We start from the raw sequence: 12,459 nt of genomic DNA, 5'->3' as shown, positions 1-12,459 counted from the left end.
TTGAAATTGTCCCATGTATCCTATCAGATCACCATGCACTAAGGCTGATCTTCAATAACAAAATAAATAACAGAAAGCCAACATTCACATGGAAACTGAACAACACTCTTCTCAATGATACCTTGGTCAAGGAAGGAATAAAGAAAGAAATTAAAGACTTTTTAGAGTTTAATGAAAATGAAGCCACAACGTACCCAAACCTTTGGGACACAATGAAAGCATTTCTAAGAGGGAAACTCATAGCTATGAGTGCCTTCAAGAAAAAACGGGAGAGAGCACATACTAGCAGCTTGACAACACATCTAAAAGCTCTAGAAAAAAAGGAAGCAAATTCACCCAAGAGGAGTAGACGGCAGGAAATAATCAAACTCAGGGGTGAAATCAACCAAGTGGAAACAAGAAGAACTATTCAAAGAATTAACCAAACGAGGAGTTGGTTCTTTGAGAAAATCAACAAGATAGATAAACCCTTAGCTACACTCACTAAAGGGCACAGGGACAAAATCCTAATTAACAAAATCAGAAATGAAAAGGGAGACATAACAACAGATCCTGAAGAAATCCAAAACACCATCAGATCCTTCTACAAAAGGCTATACTCAACAAAACTGGAAAACCTGGACGAAATGGACAAATTTCTGGACAGTTACCAGGTACCAAAGTTGAATCAGGATCAAGTTGACCTTCTAAACAGTCCCATATCCCCTAAAGAAATAGAAGCAGTTATTAATAGTCTCCCAGCCAAAAAAAGCCCAGGACCAGACGGGTTTAGTGCAGAGTTCTATCAGACCTTCAAAGAAGATCTAACTCCAGTTCTGCACAAACTTTTTCACAAGATAGAAGTAGAAGGTATTCTACCCAACTCATTTTATGAAGCCACTATTACTCTGATACCTAAACCACAGAAAGATCCAACAAAGATAGAGAACTTCAGACCAATTTCTCTTATGAACATCGATGCAAAAATCCTTAATAAAATTCTCGCTAACCGAATCCAAGAACACATTAAAGCAATCATCCATCCTGACCAAGTAGGTTTTATTCCAGGGATGCAGGGATGGTTTAATATACGAAAATCCATCAATGTAATCCATTATATAAACAAACTCAAAGACAAAAACCACATGATCATCTCGTTAGATGCAGAAAAAGCATTTGACAAGATCCAACACCCATTCATGATAAAAGTTCTGGAAAGATCAGGAATTCAAGGCCAATACCTAAACATGATAAAAGCAATCTACAGCAAACCAGTAGCCAACATCAAAGTAAATGGAGAGAAGCTGGAAGCAATCCCACTAAAATCAGGGACTAGACAAGGCTGCCCACTTTCTCCCTACCTTTTCAACATAGTACTTGAAGTATTAGCCAGAGCAATTCGACAACAAAAGGAGATCAAGGGGATACAAATTGGAAAAGAGGAAGTCAAAATATCACTTTTTGCAGATGATATGATAGTATATATAAGTGACCCTAAAAATTCCAACAGAGAACTCCTAAACCTGATAAACAGCTTCGGTGAAGTAGCTGGATATAAAATTAACTCAAACAAGTCAATGGCCTTTCTCTACACAAAGAATAAACAGGCTGAGAAAGAAATTAGGGAAACAACACCCTTCTCAATAGCCACAAATAATATAAAATATCTCGGCGTGACTCTAACGAAGGAAGTGAAAGACCTGTATGATAAAAACTTCAAGTCCCTGAAGAAAGAAATTAAAGAAGATCTCAGAAGATGGAAAGATCTCCCATGCTCATGGATTGGCAGGACCAACATTGTAAAAATGGCTATCTTGCCAAAAGCAATCTACAGATTCAATGCAATCCCCATTAAAATTCCAACTCAATTCTTCAACGAATTAGAAGGAGCAATTTGCAAATTCATCTGGAATAACAAAAAACCGAGGATAGCAAAAACTCTTCTCAAGGATAAAAGAACCTCTGGTGGAATCACCATGCCTGACCTAAAGCTTTACTACAGAGCAATTGTGATAAAAACTGCATGGTACTGGTATAGAGACAGACAAGTGGACCAATGGAATAGAATTGAAGACCCAGAAATGAACCCACACACCTATGGTCACTTGATCTTCGACAAGGGAGCCAAAACCATCCAGTGGAAGAAAGACAGCATTTTCAACAATTGGTGCTGGCACAACTGGTTGTTATCATGTAGAAGAATGCGAATCGATCCATACTTATCTCCTTGTACTAAGGTCAAATCTAAGTGGATCAAGGAACTTCACATAAAACCAGAGACACTGAAACTTATAGAGGAGAAAGTGGGGAAAAGCCTTGAAGATATGGGCACAGGGGAAAAATTCCTGAACAGAACAGCAATGGCTTGTGCTGTAAGATCGAGAATTGACAAATGGGACCTAATGAAACTCCAAAGTTTCTGCAAGGCAAAAGACACTGTCTATAAGACAAAAAGACCACCAACAGACTGGGAAAGGATCTTTACCTATCCTAAATCAGATAGGGGACTAATATCCAACATATATAAAGAACTCAAGAAGGTGGACCTCAGAAAATCAAATAACCCCCTTAAAAAATGGGGCTCAGAACTGAACAAAGAATTCTCACCTGAGGAATACCGAATGGCAGAGAAGCACCTGAAAAAATGTTCAACATCCTTAATCATCAGGGAAATGCAAATCAAAACAACCCTGAGATTCCACCTCACACCAGTGAGAATGGCTAAGATCAAAAATTCAGGTGACAGCAGATGCTGGCGAGGATGTGGAGAAAGAGGAACACTCCTCCATTGTTGGTGGGATTGCAGGCTTGTACAACCACTCTGGAAATCAGTCTGGCGGTTCCTCAGAAAATTGGACATAGTACTACCGGAGGATCCAGCAATACCTCTCCTGGGCATATATCCAGAAGAAGCCCCAACTGGTAAGAAGGACACATGCTCCACTATGTTCATAGCAGCCTTATTTATAATAGCCAGAAACTGGAAAGAACCCAGATGCCCCTCAACAGAGGAATGGATACAGAAAATGTGGTACATCTACACAATGGAGTACTACTCAGCTATTAAAAAGAATGAATTTATGAAATTCCTAGCCAAATGGATGGACCTGGAGAGCATCATCCTGAGTGAGGTAACACAATCACAAAGGAACTCACACAATATGTACTCACTGATAAGTGGATACTAGCCCAAAACCTAGGATACCCACGATATAAGATACAATTTCCTAAACACATGAAACTCAAGAAAAATGAAGACTGAAGTGTGGACACTATGCCCCTCCTTAGAAGTGGGAACAAAACACCCATGGAAGGAGTTACAGAAACAAAGTTTGGAGCTGAGATGAAAGGATGGACCATGTAGAGACTGCCATATCCAGGGATCCACCCCATAATCAGCATCCAAACGCTGACACCATTGCATATACTAGCAAGATTTTATCGAAAGGACCCAGATGTAGCTGTCTCTTGTGAGACTATGCCGGGGCCTAGCAAACACAGAAGTGGATGCTCACAGTCAGCTAATGGATGGATCACAGGGCTCCCAATGGAGGAGCTAGAGAAAGTACCCAAGGAGCTAAAGGGATCTTCAACCCTATAGGTGGAACAACATTATGAACTAACCAGTACCCCTGAGCTCTTGACTCTAGCTGCATATGTATCAAAAGATGGCCTAGTCGGCCATCACTGGAAAGAGAGGCCCATTGGACACGCAGACTTTGTGTGCCCCGGTACAGGGGAACGCCAGGGCCAAAGGGGGGGAGTGGGTGGGTAGGGGAGTGGGGGTGGGTGGGTAAGGGGGACTTTTGGTATAGCATTGGAAATGTAAATGAGCTAAATACCTAATAAAAAATGAAAAAAAAAAAAAAAAAAGAAGAACATTCTTGAAACATAATTTTCATTTCTAGAATGAGAAAAGAATTACTTCTTCCCACTGAAGGTCAGAAGCACAACAAATAATGAAAATGTAGCAAACCGAATAACTAGTCTTCAGCAGCTGGGAGTTTTGGTGACCATGGAAGATGGACATTGCTGCTCTTGGATGATCTTTCTGGGGAGGCTTGAACAAACATCATATTACTCTATATGGGCACAGACAATGACCAAATAAATGATTTCATCCATGCATAGCTTGGTGAACTAAATGAGTTTTTTTTTTTTTTAGGTTTTTCATATGAGGGAGGGTGACCAAAAGGCCACTGTATCACAGAAAAACTCTGCAAAGCCATAGATGCCAGCACAGGAAAGGTGTATCTCTGGGGATCCCTGTACAACTTCAGGCAGTTCCAGTGGAGAGTCCTCTCTGCAAAGAAACTGCCTACAGCTTTTAGAAAGCTGGTGAGCTGCCTTTTGAGTCCTGTTACTTTCTGAGCCTCCCAAGTCTGTAGGGTTTCTTCCCTCCCTCTAGGAGGGCATGTTTCAATTAGGAGGAAATAGTGAGAGAACAACTGCATGTTCCAGAAGCTAGGGAATTTCTGAGAATAACAAGCAACAATTGACATTTATATAGTACTATGCAGTTTATAGTGCATTTCCCAAGCCTTTTATAATTTCATCTTTTGTATTTAACACAATTTTAAAAGTCATAGCTAACACATATTGTTTTATTTGACATCTTGTAGGTATGTTTTACTCATTCATACTATTTTTTACCCCATTAATTCCCAAGATAACTTTCTACTTATTCCATTCTTAGGGATGAAGGAATTAAAACTCAAGAGGGCCACATGACTCACTTGATCACCAGTACATGGAAGCCCTTCTATTTCCTGACACCCACACTGCCTGCAAATGACCCTGGCTGAGTTCTGCCCAAGGAGCTAATACATACCTCGCTATCTAGATTGCCTTGGGAGAGCTGAGGGGTGGATGGTGTCTTCAGCCTTCATCACTAGCTGTTCTGTGAGCTCTGCAGAGGAAAAGGTCAAATAGGTTTGACCTGGTAAGTTACACAGAGCTGATTATATGGGTGGTTTTTTTTTCCATTAAAAAATGTTATCTCCTTTGTCTCCCAAAACACACATTGGTCTGGCTTATTTCCCATCAAAGAAGGTTAGGGGGTAAGGTGCGTTTCCCTCTGAGAGTCTACCCTTCTCTTTCTTTTCCTCTCCCGGAAGATAGTTGGAAAAACTTTGACATTAATATGTATTTGCTAAGAGATAATCTGTTGGAAAATATGGCATGTGAAAAATATGACAGACTGTCTGTCAAGGGTACAACTGTCCTCGCCATGGCATTATAAGAAGACCTGGGGTCTGACAGGAAGACACCTTTGGGGTTTGATCTTGTCTTTATTTCCTTACAACACTGAATCACAGATTGAGCGATTTAAACTCTGTTTCCACTTTTATGTCTATAAAATGGTTCTATGCATCCCTGCTCAATGGGGTGGTTGTATGGGACTAGATACTATCATAGAACAGCCAGTCTGACCCAAATGATAGACAATTGCAGCTAACGTGGTAAACTAGAAACGGATGTTTGCTGTGGTCTTGGCTCTGGTACATGAGAAGGGTTTAATAAACATTTACCTTGTTGGTGCTGAACAGTCTTTTATATCAACCACTGGTTGGCTTGCTGCTCTTTGACCCAAAAGTTAACAGTCACACTGTATTTCTCACCTCAGTAGGGATGTAGTGGAAGTCCTTAGGGGGAATCCTTTTGTATGCCTATTGCACTCTATGATTTTAAGTAGATGCCAGAGGAGTGAGAGACAACCACTATGCCTACATTAACAGCACCACAGTGTGAGGACTCTGTCCTATGGAAGTCTTATCCTTTGGTCCCCTACCTCTCAGCTTAAAGAGCTTTAGGCCTAGAAATATCTCAAGTTAGAAGAGTCCCCGTTCTCTGTGCCAAACCTTACTGTTCTCTTTGACTGCAGTGAGCCGTCATTCTCCATGGTGTAGTGCTACCCTGGGAGCACAGAAAAGGATGACCTCTCAGCAGGTGTTCTGCAAAGCCCCACAGCCCTCCTCTGATTCATCTGCAGATAAGAGGCAAGGATCTGGATTGCTAGTGCTCATACCTCTGCCACTCATGTTTTCTATACTCTATTCTACATAGGAAGAGCTGGTTAGTGATAGGGTGGTCTGCACTTTCTTTTTTCTTTTTTTTTTTCCCAACTTTTTCTTTGGTATTTTCTTCATTTACATTTCCAATGCTATCCCCAAAGTCCCCTATATCCGCCCCCCCCACTCCCCTACCCACCCACTCCCACTTCTTGGCCCTGGCATTCCCCTGTACTGGGGCATATAAAGTTTGCAAGACCAAGGGGCCTCTCTTCCCAATGATGGGTGACTAGGCCATCTTCTGCTACATATGTAGATAGAGACACGAGCTCTGGGGGTACTGGTTAGTTCATATTGTTTTTCCACCTACAGGGTTGCAACTCCCCCTCTCCCCCTTAAGCTCCTTGGGTACTTTCTCTAGCTCCTCCATTGGGGGCGCTGTGTTCCATCCAATAGCTGACTGTGAGCCTCCACTTCTGTGTTTGCCAGGTACTGGCATAGCCTCACAAGAGACAGCTATATCAGGGTCCTTTCAGCAAAATCTTGCTGGCATATGCAATGGTGTCTGTGTTTGGTGGCTGATTATGGGATGAACCCCCGGGTGGGGCAGTCTCTGGATGGTCCATCCTTTTGTCTCAGCTCCAAACTTTGTCTCTGTAACTCCTTCCATAGATGTTCTGTTCCCAATTCTAAGAAGGGGAGAAGTGTCCACACTTTGGTCTTCATTCTTCTTGAGTTTCATGTGTTTTGCAAACAGCAATGGCTTGTGCTGTAAGATCGAGAATTGACAAATAGAACCTCATAAAATTGCAAAGCTTCTGTAAGGCAAAAGACACAGTCAATAAGACAAAAAGGCCACCAACAGATTGGGAAAGGATCTTTACCTATCCTAAATCAGATAGAGGCCTAATATCCAATATATATAAAGAACTCAAGAAGATGGACTCCAGAAAACCAAATAACCCCATTAAAAATGGGGCACAGAGCTAAACAAAGAATTCTCAACTGAGGAATATCGAATGGCTGAGAAGCACCTGAAAAAATGTTCAACATCTTTAATCATCAGGGAAATGAAAATCAAAACAACCTGAGATTCCACCTCACACCAGTCAGAATGGCTAAGATAAAAAATTCAGGTGACAACAGATGCTGGCGAGGATGTGGAGAAAGAGGAACACTCCTCCATTGTTGGTGGGATTGCAAGCTTGTACAACCACTCTGGAAATCAGTCTGGCGGTTCCTCAGAAAATTGGACATAGTACTACCGGAGGATCCAGCAATACCTCTCCTGGGCATATATCCAGAAGATGTTCCAACTGGTAATAAGAACACATCCTTCACTATGTTCATAGCAGCCAGAAGCTGGAAAGAACCCAGATGTCCCTCAACAGAGGAATGGATACAGAAAATGTGGTACATTTACACAATGGAGTACTACTCAGCTATTAAAAACAGTGAATTTATGAAATTCCTAGGCAAATGGGTGGATCTGGAGGGTATCATCCTGAGTGAGGTAACCCAATCACAAAAGAAGTCACTTGATATGTACTCACTAGTAAGTGGATATTAGCCCAGAAACTTAGAATACCCAAGATACAATTAGCCTGTGTTTTCTGAAGACTCTGGTTCGGGGGACTTTCTTCCTCAGTGAAGCCTAGCCCATCTCTTATACTAGCTTGCAGGAAAGGGAGATGTGTGAGATGTTCCTGGAGAGGGTGGTGCTTTGAGACTCCTGGCAATCCCACTCTTTTCCCCGGGCCAAGAAGTGCCCCCTAGATTAAAGTCTTCTTCTTAGCTTCCTCTCCTGCCCACCAACTTCAGTAGGTCTCAGTAGCTGAGGAATCTGAAACAGAAAGCTAGTAACAATAACGTGGTCTGGTATCTGAAACAGGGCCAACGTCCCCTCCAGAGAACAATGCAGGTTTTCAGGGAACCCAGGAGCCCTCAAAGTGCATTCCCTGGAAGCCTGTAAATAAATGAATGAGAGCAGATGAATAAATGGAACTTTAAGTGGTCAGCAGGGGGATTGGTTACCTTGGGGGTACTGTGGAATTTTCTGTTTGAGGATTTTAACAGCAGGTTCCATTTTGATCTGTCTGGAGCTATTCAGAGGGAGGGGGCTGGCAGCTGGATTAGTTGACTCTTAATTATGGAAACTGCTCCAGAGGAGGTATGAGGGGAACTGTGGATGATCTTCAGATATATTTTTACCTCAGGCAAGTTTTCCTTTGCTTAACCATAGAGTATGGTTTAGTTGCTAAAATGACTCTTAGTGCCCGGCTGCAACACGTTAATGGAGCCTCACAATCAGTATATAACTCGGTTTGAGAATTCTGGAAGATGACGGGCTAGACACAGACCCAGAAAAGTTGCTTTAGCTCATCCTGTAGGGAAGAAACCTTAAAAAAATAAACCCTTAAATCAGTGAAATTATAAACAGGTTGTTTAGGAAAGGGTCGCACACATATTTATGGTGGAAAGGCAGAAGGGTAGAACTCATGAACCCTGTGCCTCTAGCTTCAAATCTTAACTCTTTTACCTGTTAGCTGTGTATATTGGCAATTGCCCCAAGCTCTTTGTGGCTCAGTTCCTACTAGAAAAGAAGCACTCTTCTTCATCAATAGAGGCACTCAGAGAAGTATGAACTCATTCTTCATCAATAGAGGCACTCAGAGAAGTATGAACTCATTCTTCATCAATAGAGGCACTCACAGAAGTATGAACTCGTAAAGCACAACACATGGTTTGGCACGTAAGCAGCACTGGAGAAAATAAAAGTTTTGTTGTTTGCAGTATTTAGCAAACTGTCCACATGTGTGATTTCCCTAGTGTTTGTGTGGCCAGATTCAATTTGAGTATATTAAAAAGATGGGAACGAAGTTCTTAGAAAATCCCCAGACTGAGAGAAAAAGTCATTACCAATGATGGTGATCTGTCAAATTTAGGGAGTTAGCATAATTGGCAATGTTGTGTTTAAAAATATCCAGCTCCTTCCAACTGCTTTTGGACTTTTGGGTCCCGTTCCTTCACCTCTTGCCTCTGCATGTCAGCCCGATGGAGCTGTTATTTCCTGCAGGGATCCTAGCCTTCCATTTCTTTCGTTGTCTTAAGCCTCCCTCGCCTGCTGTGTTCTTCTCCACTCATTAACGTCTAACCCATCCTTCAAAACATCAGTTCCTGCGTCTTCCCACCTCTGTACAGCCTTTGAGACCGCGCACACACCGTGGTCTTCCTCCATGCCAGATCTTTTATCTCATTTCTTCCTGTAATTATTTTGTATAATCTATTTGTGCACTTGATTGTTTTTCTATCAGATCTAAACATCTTGAATGCCCCATAATGCTTAGTGTACAACCTTTCATATCCTGAGTCGCTGAAGCCATTTACTGAGATGGAAGTCAACTTTATAACCTAATGTTTATTTTGAAAACTTCTGCCCAGGATGTCAGGATTGAGTGCAACCATTTCTGCGCTGGCAGTAGGTACTACAAGTGAAACAGGATTGAATAGCAGTCTGCTCTCCTGTAGATAACTCTACATTCCCTCAGAGAGAGAGAGTGCAGGGGCATCCGAACGGGGCACTGGTTGCAATACTGTCTCAGGTTCTGATAAGTATATCTCAACATTGACATTGATCATTGATACAGTCAGAGGACAGTGTCTTGACAGGGTAAAGGGCCTCTTCTAAATGAAGAGAGCCGAAAGCAGAGAGTGCACAGCCTGCATGGGGATTTCTTTGCCTTTACATATTTGAAGAGTTGTCATGGTGATAGTGAGGGGTGAGACACTGAAATGCTTCAGAGGACAAAGCTAGGACCAGTGGGTGGCAATTACCAGGGGCCAGATTTCAGCCCAATATTAGCAACTCTAATAACTGTGGCTATTCATCAGTGGAAAGAGCTGCCCTCCACAATGGTAAGCGCCACAGCAGGATGCATAGGCTGGATAATCTTCTAGCTCTGGGAGTATTGGGTGAGAGGTTGCGTTTCATGACCCCCAAAGACCTCTTCATCCCAAAGATTAATTGATTTTATGGAAATCTGTATTTGGGCTAAGGATACTGGGATAAATACCCTGCTGGGTGTTGTGTTTTGAATGCAGTCTGAGCTAGGGATGACACAGTCAAGGGTTCATTGTGTTGTGATTCCCCAAAAGAACGAGCTAAGGTTTTATTTGGGGGTCTGTCAAATCCGTTCTGTTTGCTTTTCCTGGTTTCATAGCTTAAGTGCAAAGAGGCCCTAGCTGGGTTTCCGAACTTGGTGTTAGACCACACTGTATTCTCATAGGTCATTTCCTGCGGGTTCCATCTTTGCATCAGCATTTCCAAGCTGTGCTTGCTGCAAGGGTTGTTGCTAGGGTTGTTTTTCTAGGCTTTGATAATTAATTCAGTGATGGACATGCTCTGCGTGCCAGGGAGGAAGAGCTATTTATCATCTTGTACAAACCTGAGTTTCCAGAGTGACTTAACAGTTTTCAAATGCTTTCTACACACTCGTGGATTGCTAGCTGGCTCCATGCGTTAGATGTAGTCCTGGGTGTTCATAAGTCAAAACACTGCAGGGTTGTGTTGACTGGAAGGATCTCTTCTTACCTCCTGTTCTGTCTCTTGATAGCAATTCTGTTATTGATAAAGACCATACTTGCTTCTTCAAAGTGAGGAATATTCATTATTTCTTAAGTTTTCTTCTTTTTTTTTTAAGTTTTCTTTAACAAATTTTATGATTTGATCGTTTCATACATGTGTATAATACACATTAGTGGTTTCTGTCTGACTCCCTTTTTCTCCTAATGAATGCCTTCTTCCCAACAAGTCTTGTGCTTTTCTTTTCTTTTCTTTTCTTTTCTTTTCTTTTCTTTTCTTTTCTTTTCTTTTCCTTTCCTTTCCTTTCCTTTCCTTTCCTTTCCTTTCCTTTCCTTTCCTTTCCTTTCCTTTCCTTCCCTTCCCTTCCCTTCCCTTCCCTTCCCTTCCCTTCCCTTCCCTTCCCTTCCCTTCCCTTCCCTTCCCTTCCCTTCCCTTTCCTTTCTTTTCTTTTCTTTTTGATTTTTTTATTATATATTTTCTTTATTTACATTTCAAATGTTATCCCCTACCCTGGTTCCCCCTCCCCCTGCTTCTTTAAGGGTGTTCCCCCCCCCCCCCACCCACCCACTCCCATTTCCCTGTCCTGGCATTCCCCTACACTGGGGCATCAAGTCTTCACAGGACCAAGGGCCTCTCTTCCCAATGATATCTGACAAGGCCATTCTCTGCCACATATGTGGCTGGAGCCATGGGTTGGTCACTCTGTGTTATATGTGGTTCCCTCTCATCATATGCACTTATACCTGGTGCTGGCTGAACCATCTTGTCAGAGATTCACCTATTCCTGCTCAGCCTTGCTGTCAGACAATCTGCACTAGATTCCTTCTAATTCAGCACAATCAGGTTGATAAGGAGCATTTCCTAATTCTAATCTAAAGGAAAACAACCTCCAATCTCCAGCCCTAACGTAGGCTCGTCTCTGGATTCCCTCTTGAGTTGATTTCAAACCAATTGGGTTTGTTCTGGGATCCTGGAGTATCTTGGGACACTTGGAAGCAGGAAGCGGCTTTAATTTATAAGTAAACACAAAGTTAACAGCCCTCTGCTAGATGCGTTTCCTCTCTGCTCTCCACCTGCAGCACCCGCAGTGTCATGGCATGGTTGTCTTCAGCTCTTATTTAATACTTTTCTGATGAATTAGTGTTCCGATTCAATTAAATCAAACAATCCAGTAAAAACTGAGATAATTTAAACTATGGAAGAATTTTCTACTAACCAGATTTGTACTAATGGGTGTGTGAGCGCTTTCCTTACAAGTTATTGAATCTTTCAGCAAGAACCAAACAGATTCTCTGTGCTCCAACCCTGAAGTCAGAGCAAGGAAGGGACTCCTTTGGCTTGCTGCAGCTCTGTTACCTACTCTGGGTGAGAGCGCCTTCCTCTTTTCTCATTCACTAATAACAGAAATAAGAAAAAAAGGAGATTTAAAAATTCTTTTCTTCCATCTTTGACCCTAACCAGCTGGCAAAAGTTGCGGGGGGTGGGGGGAGGAGGTGTAAAATAAAACAAACAACAACAACCCCAAAATACAACAAACCAAACCAAATCAAATGAACAAACAACTAGTTCTTTTTTTAAGGGCAGACATAAAGAGGCAGCCTACCTTTCCTCTCTGTGTTAAGGATTCTGTGTTAAGGATTCTCAGGATTTGAGTTTGAGTGGGATTGTTTTCACATACCACTAGAGAGAGCAGAGAGAGAAATAATTTCCCCCAGAGGTCTCTAAGCTATTAGGATATTACTATAGAAACAGTCTGTTGGCTCTGACAGTCTCCCACAGGCACCTCTGTTTATGTAGGGATGCTAGTGACCTACCTTAATCCTCCCTGATTGCTCATTCTCACCCCAGTTATCAGAGCCATTGTCTACTTTGAATTTTGGTGTCATT

The 12,459-nt window shown here is 42.1% G+C and overlaps 1 annotated feature.

The window, feature by feature from the left end:
* Window positions 8,728–10,795: an enhancer, noted in NCBI's record as "VISTA enhancer mm1553". NCBI's record gives its function as "enhancer in: neural tube[3/5] | hindbrain (rhombencephalon)[3/5] | midbrain (mesencephalon)[3/5] | forebrain[3/5]" and the evidence as "EXISTENCE:transgenic organism evidence [ECO:0001131][PMID:17130149]".

This window comes from Mus musculus, chromosome 9 (genome assembly GCF_000001635.26).
Source record: "Mus musculus strain C57BL/6J chromosome 9, GRCm38.p6 C57BL/6J".
Taxonomy (NCBI): domain Eukaryota; kingdom Metazoa; phylum Chordata; class Mammalia; order Rodentia; family Muridae; genus Mus; species Mus musculus.
The sequence above is the reverse complement of the archived record's forward strand: the minus strand, read 5'-3'. Positions and strand labels throughout refer to the sequence as shown.